We start from the raw sequence: 13,498 nt of genomic DNA, 5'->3' as shown, positions 1-13,498 counted from the left end.
GAGCCCGAGCCAAGGCAAGGCAAGGCAGACCGCCCGTCACCTGTGCCTTTGGCGTGTGGCGAGTTGGAGGTCTGGAGCGCGGAAACTGTGGGAGAGTACGTGTCGTCGGCGCTGCAAAAGCTGTCCGGTTTGAGGTTGGTTGACGTGGATTCCCAACATGCATGATCAGGTATTCAGATTATTTTTGCGTGATTAATCTAATGACGATAATTAATTAATGATTGGCTACATTGATGCTACAGTAACTAACCTCTAATCGTGCGTCAAAGGCCTTATTAAATTCGTCTCGCGAAGTAGCGTAGGGATTGTGGAGATACTTTTACAAACTGTCTTTATTTAATACCTCTAATTATTAGTCAAAGTTTGTGCTACTTGTGGAGAGTTGGAGGTCTGGAGCGCGGAAACTGTGGAAGAGAGGGAGTAGGATTCAGTGACGTACATCATGTGACTTACAGCCACTGATGTGTGGGACCATATCCCGTGGTAGCAGTCAGTTCTCCCAGATGCTGATACGATACCGATACGAGCAGTCGAGTCGACCGGGCAAGCAGGCTAGCCCGTGACCTGAGAGATCGTTCACTCAACTCAACCACTCGTGCCCAGGAGAACCCATGCTAGCGATGGCCTAAGGACTCTCGACAGTGCCTCTCGCCCGGATCGTAGAACGTGCCACCAGGTCGTGCTTGGTGTGATTCGCGTTGCTGCCAAGCTAGCTTGCCTTTTTTTTTTTGCGAGAATGAGAACTCTGCTTCTGCACGTAGCTTCTCGTTCCTGGAAGCAAAGCAACAGAGCAGAGATTTCTCTTTACCGTAAGTGAAAACTTAAAAGCCTTGCATGGCAAGTGCAAATGCACTGATTTTTTTAAAAAAAAAATCAAAAGTCGGCCGGTCAAAAGGGTAAACCAGTTTCAGACTTTCAGTGGAGCGTGGAGACGTGGTCACTCACGTGGAGTACTTTGTACTAGTACTCTTCACTTTACGACAGCTCTGGAGCGCGTCATGCGTGACAGGGTACATCGTACATGTACGATTCGCCGTGCCATGCATGTGCTGGCCTGCCCGGGGACCTGACTCTGACTGGGCCACGGCCAGCATCCTAGTAGTACACCGTATCCGTATTGGTATGCATCCGTCCGGACCCCTCGATCGTCCGATGATAATGATACGATCCCCACGTACGGCTGCCGAATCGTAAGGCCGGACGAGGGAGACGACGTTTACTCTCGCAGTCGCAGAGGAAACACCCCGGAACTTGCAGCAGAGTCCAAAGCGTGGGTTCACACAATTTCTGTGAAAAATCGTCACGATAAAATATCGGCTCCCCATTATAAACATGTCTGTCCTAAAAAAATTATTTGTCCATGCTGTATGCACGGTGCTCCCCATTATTTTGCTAACGGGTTGCTTCCTTCGGCGTTTCGTCAAACCATCTCAATTGTTCTACCAGACTACTAGTAGACTACAACTAGTAGCATTACAGTTTTTATTTAGAGTCAAGTGTATCCACCATACAACAACTTAATGGATAGGTGCAAATTGGTCCGAACTTGCTCAATTTGGTGTAACAACTTGGCAAATTGGCACATCTAGCCTGTTGATTAAACTGTAGGGTAAGTTCCTAGTTTGTGGCATGTACATAGCGTGTGAGGTTTGTGGTGGCCAGTTTAACGCTACCAATATTTGTTTGAGTAAAGTACGTGACTCATGAGTAGTTGTTTACTTCAGAAAATTGTCATGTTCAATTTATCATTTAATTCCCTATCATATCAAAATAATTGTAAAAAAATCATATTCTATATTTTTTTGAATACATGTGCCAGCATTGTTTCGACTCACATATCGATTTGCCATATTGTTGCACGAAAGTGAGCAATTTTCAAGTTATTAGACCAATCTACACCTACCTACCAAGTCGTACCAAAGTGAAAAGATTATAAACTGTTGGACCAAAATCTACACCCACTTGCTATTGCTAAGTTGTTGTACGGTGGGTGTACTTTTCTCTTTTATTTACGCCACGAGCCCCCTAAGAGAAAAAGATTATGCCGCCGGATATTGGATCAGCCTGCCACATACAGAAAAAGACCTTTTTCCCACATGGCGGCCGGCATAACAAAACACAAAAGCACGAGAGGCACATGGGCCTACCGCCTACTCCGACGCCGCCGGCACGCCAGCAGCCGACCGGAGCGAGGCGGAGCCCCGTTTTCTTCCCTCCGACGCTGCGTCCTTGTCCGCTATATATGCCAATAACCACCACCGAAAGTTCTTAGACGACGCTCGAGGCCAACCCCAATAGCATTCTCGTCGTCTGGCCTCTAGCTCTGCTTGATCGATCCCGTACACGTTCCAGGAGGCAGAAGAAAAACAATGGCGATGGACGCGGTGCGGGCGCTGTGCGGCGCGGAGAAGGAGCGGGTGGTGGGCACGCACAAGGCGCCCGGGGAGTGCCCGCGCTGCGGCGGGGCCGTGGTGGCCACCGACGTGGAGAGCGAGCGCCGGATCCTGGGCCTGCCGCTGTGCGTCAAGAGCAAGCGCAAGTACTCCTGCACCAGGTGCTTCCGCCGCCTCGTCACCCTCTACAGCTAGGCTAGCAGTAGCCAGTAGCTGCCGGCCGGCAAGGCGGCCGCTGGAGCTCCGATTAGCCAGACTTGTTTGGCTCTTGGCTCCTCTGAATTCTGATTGAGGCTGACGTAGCAGCCTGCTTGTCATCAGGCCTCCCTTCATGCGTGGCTAATGTGTTCTTCTAGGATTAGATGATCGGTGAATTTGGACTTGCAGACTTGCAGTCAGCTGTAAATTTTGCAGCGGTAACTAGAGCCGTACCGCAGTAGGTCGAGTTTAGCGACCGTCATCACCGGCGGTCAGCAGAGGTGGAAGAGCCGTCACCATCTCTGATTGGATGTAAATTGAGTGATGGCGTCTGGTAACTTCGGTAAGTTCCTCAAGGTTGCAGAGTAACTTTTGGTCGTCGATTACTCGATTTTGATCGGTCCCGAATTTTCGATGACTATCTCGCGCGATTGATCCAGCAATTCGCGGATCAATGCCCTTTAGATTTAGATAGATAGATAGATGGTCAGATAGAGATAGCAATGTAGGTGCCCAAGATACATTATGAGATTTCACCTTTCACTTTAGCAGCAGTATGTGCCCCAACTGGCAACTCAATCAGAGAAGTGCTCCAATCAGGAGTTGAAACTTGAAAAGGGATCGGAGAAAAAAAAAACGTGTGAGCCAATTGGGACTGGGGACAGAGTTAGCTAGTGCGCCTCCATCAATTGACACACAGCTGCCTTCGTGCATAACACTACTGACACACATGCGCGGCTAAATTAGGGTTATCCTTCCTGCTTGTCTTTGTATAAGCTCGTAATGCAGGCCAGGTTTCACCCTTCATATGCGTGTGATCGATTCATCCACCACCATTCACCAGTAAGATAAGAAATCGAGTGCGCCTGCTGCTGCGGGCAAACCGTCGAGACGTGGACACCTGGCCCGTCAGGTTCGATCGGCGCGTCTCTGAAACCGAAACCAACAGGCTCGTCGACGCACGCCGTGTGCATGCCTAAAAACTAAGTTAGCACGGCAAGGTACTGAAGAAATCTACTAAAAAGAACGCTCTTTTGGGATCTTCGTGTGCAAGAAGATGGCCAAAAAACGTGGATCATCGTTTGGTATGAGCACAAAGTCAGCTAGCCAGAGAAGGAAAGCCGCAAGAAGGAACGGAGCAACTTGAATAGGTGCACGTGAGTTGACCATGGAAGTTTCTATGCGCGCGGCGGCCGGCGAGCCGGTGGCAGGCGGCGACATGGATGGAAGTTGAGCCGAGGAGCGCAAATCGACTAGTAACAGAGCAGGATGGTTGCACTTGCACAGACGGATTCGTAACTAAGCTGCAGTGCAGCACGTGCAGCTTATCACGTCCTTGGCAATAGAACAGCCCGCTGCAGCTTTGAACGCGGCTGGTGAGTGGTGACTAGAAATTTTTTTTGAACATAAAGGCAAGAGCTCTGCCGCTCAATTAAGATGAAAGAAATTATGTACAAGAAAGGTTAACCCAACAAGATGCCGAAAGGAGACGTCCGAGGGGCTAACCAACCCATGCAACACACTACCAGAAACGGGGAGCCTCCTGACGGTAGAGGCCGACCGTCAAGAGCCCAATATGCCCAGCCCGGCACCGGCAGCCCTGCACCAAATCACCCAACCCAAAAGAAAAAAAAAACGACAGGAACCTGCTTCTCCCCCCAAACCTTATCCTCTCCGCTCTCCAAATCAGACCTCCGCCACCACCGCCGATTGCGATCTCCCCGGCCTTCGCCGCCGCCGTCGCTCCCTATGTCACTCCTCGCTGCCTGACCGGCTTCGAGGTCTAGTCCATGCCGCCCCATCGTGTCCTCCCCTCCAAGTCAGATCCGGAAGCTAGGGGTCGCCTTCGAGTTTTCCCGGATCTCGCCTGCGTCGCCGATGTCGCCGGCACTGGACAAGCGGGGCGCGGGCTCAGTTTTGGCAGCAGCGAGCCTAGCGGTGGAGGAGGTGCAAAAGGTGCGGGTGCTGCGCGCCTCGCAGATATGGAAGTGGTGCGCAGATTTGGTTGCGCCGCCGCCGCCGAGCCGGACAGAAGTCTGTGCTCTCCATCAGGCGCTCGATGAGACTGGATGCGTGCCTATCAAGACCGTCTTCCTCAGCACCATATGGTACATTTTCTCTTCCGTGGTGTTAATTTCTCTCTAGGTGACTGAGTAAAGATTTGACTGGAAACTATATTGTTCTGGTGAGATTTTCTACATGTTTTTCTATGTTTCCCAACATGAATACATTTACAATTTACTTGTCTATCAAAGGGAATTAAAATATGCAAAATAAGCTTGTACGATATTGTTGTTAAGTAATTTGTATAAATAAACACCATTCACTTGTCGTGTATGATAGATACTGTTGAGATCCAATGATAAGACTAGGACATTAAACTTTTTTTGCAAGTGTAGCATCTAGTGTGTATTTCTCTGAAATAATTGCATTTGTGGATATATTTCATACAGTGGATGCCAATTATTTCATTTCATGATTGTGTTATAATCTTGTTGGTGAAATGAAAGTGAATAAATGATGTGCAATTGTGGTAATGGAAGTTAGTTCTAACATTGACTCTGTTATGTTCTTAATGATATAGTCTAGAAGGTGAGTGCCTCTATTATGTAGTACTTCTCAGTTTTCCTAGACATGACTTGAGGTTGTTCTTACTGGTGGATTAAATAGCATGGTACATGCTAGCTACTCAAAATTTGTTCTATACCTCCATGTTACTTGGTGTAACCAGCATGCATAGCAGCAGCAGCCACTTAATCATGTCATATTCATTGTAGGGCTGAATTCAATCTCCAGGTTAGGTATAATCTTTTTCGAACATTGCAATTTAATGATTCTACCATTTCTATGCCCCAAATTTGGATTCTAAATTCTGATTAATTAAATTTGTACTCTGAATATATTGTAGGTATTGCTGATGTTTGATCTAAATATATATTATAGGTACTCGCCCCAAAGTTTCTCATGTAACTATGTAAGTAGCTTTGTTCCAAACCAAACTGTCATTAGACTTTAGATCATTTATTCATTGCTGGTGTTTACTGAATTTAAGTTTATAATATGCATCCTCTGCCTTAGGTTGAACATGGCTGCAATATTATTGAGTTAATTTGGTTCTTCATCAGGTACAAAAATACAACATGACAAAGTTAGCACAAACTGTCATCCTTTATGTCACTACAATTCAATTTCAAGGTTAACTTTCAGTTACCTTTTATTTGACTTATTTGAGTAGATTAGAAGTTAACAAAACCAACTGGGAGTCATAGATACAAGGAGTTGTATATAGAATTTTAAGCACTATGATATATTAAGTTCTCTACATATCTGAAAAGATGTATATGTGGTGCAATAGTCATTTTTAGGAAATAACTTGATGGATGCCAACGTCTGTATATATAAATTGTAAAGGACATGTATATGAAGCTATCATACAAATTGGATTTGCTGGAACTGTGAAATTGTAATCTCGGATGTAGATCTGCATGAATGTATATATTTTTTTAGCTCTTTTATCTGATTTCCTGACGGTTTTACCGTCAGGAATTGATCTTCAAGGCATCCTCATGAAGGCCGTCAGGAACTACTGACAGGAAAGGATTCCTGTCGGCTAACCGACAGGAGAACTTCACTTTTCCTGACAATGGACTCCTGTCGGCGAATTCCTGATGGTGAGCCATCAGGAATCGTATTCCTGACGGTATTTCAAGTTTTCCTGACGGTTTTTGGCCGTCAGGAGTTTCCCGTTTTCTAGTAGTGACACGGTTGAGTACAAATACGACGCACCACCATGGGTCATCGTTGCCGAGCATAGAGCAAGCTATGCAGCTCCGACTTCCCATGGCAAGCTACCCACGAGCCACCCACCGACGGGTCCGAAGCAAGCGGCCACAACCGGTTATCGTTGCCAAGCTCGACATCACGAAGAGCAGCTCCGACTTCCGATCATGAATCCTCGCCCCGCCCCCAGCAAATGTAGACCCCTAGCTTCAGGGAGGATCGCCGCATGCCATTGTTGCCGAGCCACGTCCCTCACGCAGCAGCTCCGACTTCACGTTGTAAGACCCACACCGAAGCACCGGGAAGCAAGAACATCCGTCCAGAGGGACATCGAAGCCACGACACAATCCAAATGCGACGCCTTCATGAAGGGAGCGACGCCAATGGCGCCACCATCGCACGTCCCCAATGGACTGGGATTTCTCCCTTAGATGTCAACGCCAGGGGAAACATGACGCCCCCAACAGGGAAAACGGCGCCCTACGGCGTCGCCGTCGCCCAAGAACCCACAAGCGCAGATGCCGAGCCAAGAAGCCGACCCCCTCACCATCCAACACCTTCAACCGTGTCTCGCTGCTCCACGGAAGCCCCATCAGACGGGCGTCGACGCGCCAGCTGCACGCGGCAACCGCAAAGCTGCGTCGGCCGCCACCCCATCCGACAAGGCAACATGCGGAGACGGGGAGTAGAAATAGAACCGTCACCATCGGTGTCCGCGGGCAGTTCTCAATTCCTCACCAATGCTGACACTGGGAGCCCAAAACTTGTTACCGATTTTCTGCTACTTTGTTTGCAGTATCAGCTCAAGAAATTTTACACGGATTTGATACTTGCAGTATCAGCATGTCTGGCTCTGCCTCCGAATTATATTAGTTGATAATGATAGTTCTGAGTCATATGCAATTCAATTGTCACCTTCTCATGCTTCAAAAAAGACAGAAGAATGGTTGCTAGTACAACGGTAAATATGAAATTAATTTTTGAACAACAAATTTAGTCCTCTAAAAAAGTAGGTGATGTGTATATTGGAGTGCTAGCCTTCAAATCATTAATTAGTATTGACACCACTAAAGTTACCGGTTCCTTTCATAGCTCTCTAAAAATTCTTGTTCCTTACATGGCTACGATTTCAACTTTTAACCCATTTGCACTCCGTCCATTTTTTCCATCCATCCACCGTTAAATGGCACACGAAAAACCCGCAAAAAAAATGACATACGAAAAGACCATTTGCGTCCTTTGAAGGGTGCGTGGCCCACCACAGCTACTTTCTCTTACCTCTCCTCCCCATCTTTCTCGGCCCCCGGCGTCCCTGTGCCGTCGGCCGGCCGGTGTTCGTGATGGGCAGCCACAACGGCTCCACGCGCGGCGCTGGCGGCAGTGGACGCCAGTGTGGACCTGCGCGGGGTGATCCATAACCAGCCGCACCTCGGCGGCGCGGCGAGGATGCCCGCGTGCTGCCGCTGCCGGCCAAGTATAGTGCTTTTTTTTGTTTTACTTTATTAACTTCTAATTGTTCGGGCCAACGACCTACTCTAGGAGCTCGTGCTGCCCGTGGGCGCCGACCGGGACCACGAGTACTGCAACCCGGAGCCCATGCTGGCCCGCGTCGGCGCGGCGCGGCTGCGGAGGCTCCCGCCCTGCCTGGTGCTCGGGACCGGACAAGGATGCTGGCTAATGCGCTGCAGAAGGCCAGCGTCGCCGTGGAGGCGAGGCTCGACGGCGCCGGCTACCACGCCATGGAGCTGTTCAAGCCGTCCGCCGCCACTCTGCCGCCAACGCAGTGCAAGGCGGGTGATTCGATAGATGTATACTGTTTTATCAAGCTTATAAAGATGGCTTTGCACCTGAATAACTGAAATGGCTTCACGTTGTGTCGGGCGGCGAGAGAGATGGAGAGGAGAGGTGAGAGAAAAAAAGGTAGATGTGGTGGGGCCCATATCCTTCAAATGGTAAAATGGTCTTTTCACATGCCATTTTAATGGTGGATGGATGGAAAAACATACGATCAAAATGGGGATTAAACTTGAAATTATGGCTAGGTAAGGAATGGAAAATTTTAAAGAGCCAAGAAAGGAACCAGTGATTTTAGTAGTGTCAAATAAGAAATTCTCTGTTATTTTAGCTCAGTTGAAGTACATATTGTACTTGCAACTGACAATGGCTGAACTATACACAATTCTGACCTTAAAAGAAGGCTATGTCCATGCAATGCTATATCTTAAATACAGTAGTACGTAGCTTGAGACCTTAGGCCCTGTTTATATCTTTACCGGTAAATCTCGTAAACGCAAAAAAAAAACATCACATCGAATGTTTTGACACATGCATGGAGTACTAAATGAAGTCTATTTACAAAAAAATTTGCATGGATGGGCTGCAAATCGCGAGACGAATCTAATGAGCCTACTTAATTCATGATTTGCAACAGTGATGCTACAGTACCATCCACTAATTATGGATTAATTAGCATCATTAGATTCGTCTCGCGATTTACAATCCATCTGTGCAAAAAGTTTTGTAAATAGACTTCATTTAGTACTTCAAATTAGTAAGATTCCAACGCAAAATTTTTACATGTAAAGAACTAAACACTGCCTTAATATGTGTGCGTAGTATCATTGACTCTGGCCGGCTTGTCAGCCAATAAGCCCGCAATGTTTTTTTCTCACACCAAATCAGCACCAGTCACCAGTCAGCTAGTGATACTTTTCTCTGATAACGAATCAACACCAGCCACATCCAGCTGAATAGAATCATTTTTGTTCCAACGGTTGCTTTCTTTGGCATTTCTTCAACTAACAATTGGAATTATCATAGACTGGACTGTAATAGAAGAATTAGAGGTTTCACGCCACAAATAAAAAGGATTGTCCGATTTTGCCAGTAGAAAAGACCAGCTAAACTCTTGGCAAAAAAAAAAGATCAGCTACGCAGGTAGAGAATGACCATTCCTGTGGACGACCACCTTAGAAAAAAAAACAAAACCTACGGCGTCGTCGAGCGCCTACAGCCCAAGCCGTCCGCGGTTCCAGTCCTGTCTCGGGCACGTCATGCCATGCGGCATCAAGCAGAAGGAAACCCAATCGAGCACCTCCACCTGTACCAAAGCTTGTCTTCGGTCTGCAGTCTGCCCCCCTTGTCCGCTATATATACGTCCAACCGGCCGTGCACCTTCCAGGAACCGGGAATCCCGAAACGCTCCACGCCGACCCCCAACCCCATCCTCGTCTTCCTCTGCTCGATCACGTTCCGCTTCTTGGGTCTAGGATAAGGATAATCGATGGCGATGGGCGCGGTGCTGGCGCTGTGCGGCGCGGAGAAGGAGCGGGTGGTGGGCACGCACAAGGCGTCCGGCGCGTGCCCGCGCTGCGGCGGGGCCGTGGTGGCCACCGACGTGGAGAGCGAGCGGCGGATCCTTGGCCTGCCGCTGTGCCTCAAGAACAAGCGCAAGTACTCCTGCACCAGGTGCCTCCGTCGCCTCGTCACCCTCTACAGCTAGTAGTAGCAGCTGACCGTTCTCCCGGCGCCGGCGCCGGCCACCGAAGCCCTGCTCAAGCTCTGTCAGATTAATGTTGTGGGGCTCTTTGGCTCTGGGTAGGCTCGCTGGATAACCATCAGGAGCGCTTAGACATGTAGTTGCCTGTAAATTTTGGTAATTAGCAGAGTGATGTGTTGAGCGGCAGTCAGCAGAGCAATTTCTCTGTTGGGATAAGTAAAATTGCGGGTTCCATTAGTGTCCTGTAACTTCTGTAAGTTTCTGGATCATTGGTTGCAGAGTGAGTTTTGGATCAAACAGTGACTCAATAATTGCTGTAATTTGTTTCTTTCTTCGTGGTGATGTCAAGCCGGGAGGACTTCTCGTTCTCACTATGGACTGAGGTCCTCTTTGGGAGGGCTCCGGCTTCTTGCAAAAAGGGTGGAGCAGGAGCAGGTGAAGTTGGGTTTTGTGGCTTTACCGGCTCCACCTCCTCCCAGGCAAAGCCGCAGTCAGGGTTTTGAATTTCGTTTGTCAAAAAATTTCAGACATGGCCGAAATCACCGAATTTCGCGAAATTTCGGCCAAAATTCATTTTTAGACTATTTTTAAAAATACTTTTAAATATATTTAAATTATTATTTCCGAATTTTTTTAAATTTTGGAGGGGGCGAAATCACCGAATTTCGCCGAAATTTTGAACACTGGCCTCAGCTCCACCTTCTCACATGCTATAGTATGGAGTCGCTCCACTTTTTAAGTGTTTAGTAGGGCTCCAGCAGTGTCGTGGTGCTGCAAACCACAGCCGGGTGGCGGAAGGCACCCGCCCTAGCCCAGAGGGTGTGTACTCGGGGGTCAGCTAGTCTTAGATCAACCTTCCTCAAGAACTCGATGAACACATCAAGATTTAGAGTGGTTCGGGCCGCCGGAGCGTAATACCCTACATCCACTGTGTGTTGTATTGCCTTCCCACGAGAGTGAGAAGGTGCGAGAGTTTCAGCCTGTCTGGATTGTGGAGATTGTCCTGTGCACAGCGGGCACCTCCCTTTTATATCTCAAGGGGGCGCGTACACGGCTGTTGGATCCCCGACAGGTGGGTCCAACGATGCGATATAAAATAACGGGGTGTTCATACATTATGGCGTTGCAGGCGAAGGAGATCTCTCTCTTGGATTCGCTCGCCTGCTCCCGGAGCCCTCCGTCCATCATGTCTTGGCGCTGTCTTGTCGAGACGGAGCCCGACGCAGCTAGTAGCATCGCCTGTTACGTAGCTGAGCGGCTGTGTAGGGAGCGGCGTAGGTGGCATGATGGAAAAGTGCCGAGCCGTCGTATCCATTTAACGCGGCAGACGGGCTCTGCGCGGGCGCGGCTCAGGCGGCTCCACTGTGCTCCTTGGTAATACGCGGCGTGCAGCGGGGCCTGACAAAAGGCTGTCTTGTGTGCCGCGGCGGCAGAGCGCGCCTTGTCCATCGCATTAAATGCGGTAGGTGGGCGAGTCTTCCTGCGGAAGACTCGCGCACAACCTCACGTCTCCGGGACACGCGGCGGCTCCGGACCCCTACACGGTGAGGGGCGTCCGGACGGGCGCAGGAGGTCCCGGACCCCTCTGGGGGTCCGAGGCCTCGGCGGTCAGCTCGGAGCTTCCCTTTTGTGTAGACACGTGGCGTCACCGGACCCATCCTCAGGCGGGGAACGGTCCGGGGCCGTTGGCCTGGTGAGGGAAAAACCTGGCCTGTGGGGCCTGGCTACTCCATCTTTCCCGCGCAGCTACGGGTAACTGCGCGGGTCCTGCCTTGCTGCAGTAAGAGTGGGTATCCCTGTTACAGGGTACCGACAGTGGCCCCCGGGCCCACCTTGGGAGAGGTACGAACCCACAGGTGGGGCCACTTCAGCGATTTGGCTCTGTATAGCTTGAAGCTCCTTTCCGCAGGGGTCTTGACCGGCTTTGACCGCCCATCGGGTTGGTTGCTGCTTCATCACGTCGCAACGGATTACTGACTATGGGCCCCACGATCAATGGTTCACCTAGTCACACGCGCGACGTTCGGCATTGCTGCGGCCGGAGTAAACGGGTCATTCACCACCGGCGCAGCTCCCGAAAAGCTCGGCCACGCCTGCGATTAATGCGCGCACGTCAGCTCGGCTTTCGCCTTGCTTCACGCGCGCAGGCGACGGTTCGGATCCCGCCTTCTCGCACCCTCGTTGATTACCCACCCTCCCTGACATGTGGGCCTGGGCCCCCACGTCATGGACTGGGCGGCCAACCCCGGGTGCGGGCGTCGCTTGAGTTCCGACGACAGTTCCGGGGCGCGCCGGTTGAGTCAGGCTTTATAACGGGGCATACCGCATTCCACGGTTGCTTTCCCGCATTCGTCTTCTTCCTCCAGCCTTTGCGCCCCTTTGCCTCCGAGCTTTCCTCGCCCTTCTCTCCCCCTTACACAGGCTCCTTTCTCACCCACCAAGAGATGGCATCCCTTGTTCATCCCCGTCGCTTCCAGACCGAGGGAGAGCTGAACACAGTGCGCCGCCTGCTTGGGTGGAGTGCTCAGGAGACCGGCTGGGGGGTGCGAGCAGGCTCGGTTCCCCTTGGCAACCTCCGCGCCGGGGAGTTCGTGCTATTCACCTCGCATGTCTCCGCCGGCGTGGGACTGCCGATTTCTTCATTCTTGCTGCTGCTGCTGGAAGACTTCGGCCTCCAACTTCAGCATCTGACGCCGCACTCCCTCCTCCTGACATCCATCTTCGTGCACCTATGCGAGATGTTCGTAGGAGTTCGGCCCTGTGTCATCCTCTTCCGCTACTTCTTCATTCTGGTGAGGTCCGGAAGGAGCAGGGACGAAGTGGGAGGGTACTACTTCCAGATAAGGAGCGACCTGCCGACTCCTTACATTCCCGGCCTTGCTGGCGGAAGGTGGGAGGAGTGGCGCAGGGATTGGGTGATCGCCACCACCGAAGCCAACGAGCGCCTTGCCCTGCCGATCGCGGGGCCCGCCTCCGACAAAGCATCCTGGAGGGCCAAGCCGTCGCTGCAGCCGGAGTTCGACTCCGTGCTGGACAAGATCAGGTCGCTGGCGGAGAGCGGCCTCACCTCATGGCACGTGCTCGGCGACTTCGTGAAGCGGCGGATCGCCCCCCTGAAGCAGCGGCCACGACCGGCGTGGAGCTTCACCGGCCTCAACGATTGCAGCAGGACCCACCGCAGGGAGGGAAGCGACCTGACCCAGGAGGCCTTGGAGGTCCTGGTGCGGAACGTGACGGGAGACACCTTCATCCCGGAGAACCTGATCCTTCCGCAGGGCATAGTCCCCCTCTGTGAGGACTCCGCGAGGGTGGCGGTGCTGGCAACCCTGCCGACTCTGGACGACGGGGGACTGGCCCCACGCCAGACCGGAGGCGACGCGAACCGCGGGCTCCGGATCCCTGGCACGTCCGGGGATCAGGCTACGCTGGGCGCTGCGGGGTCCGGCGTCACTACGAAGGGGAAACAGGCCGCGGCTAGCAGCGCGGCCGCGGCCGGTTCTAGCCGGGCTCAGAGCAGCTCCGGTGCGTCGTCGGGGGACGCAGGCCGGCGGAGGCTACTCCGGGGCGACGGGACCCTGGTCTCGGAGCCCGCCGCGAAGCGCCAGAGGTCTTCTGAGGGCGCAGGCCA

This window comes from Panicum virgatum, chromosome 7N (genome assembly GCF_016808335.1).
Source record: "Panicum virgatum strain AP13 chromosome 7N, P.virgatum_v5, whole genome shotgun sequence".
In the NCBI taxonomy this organism is placed as follows: Eukaryota; Viridiplantae; Streptophyta; class Magnoliopsida; order Poales; family Poaceae; genus Panicum; species Panicum virgatum.
Note: the sequence above shows the minus strand (reverse complement) of the source record.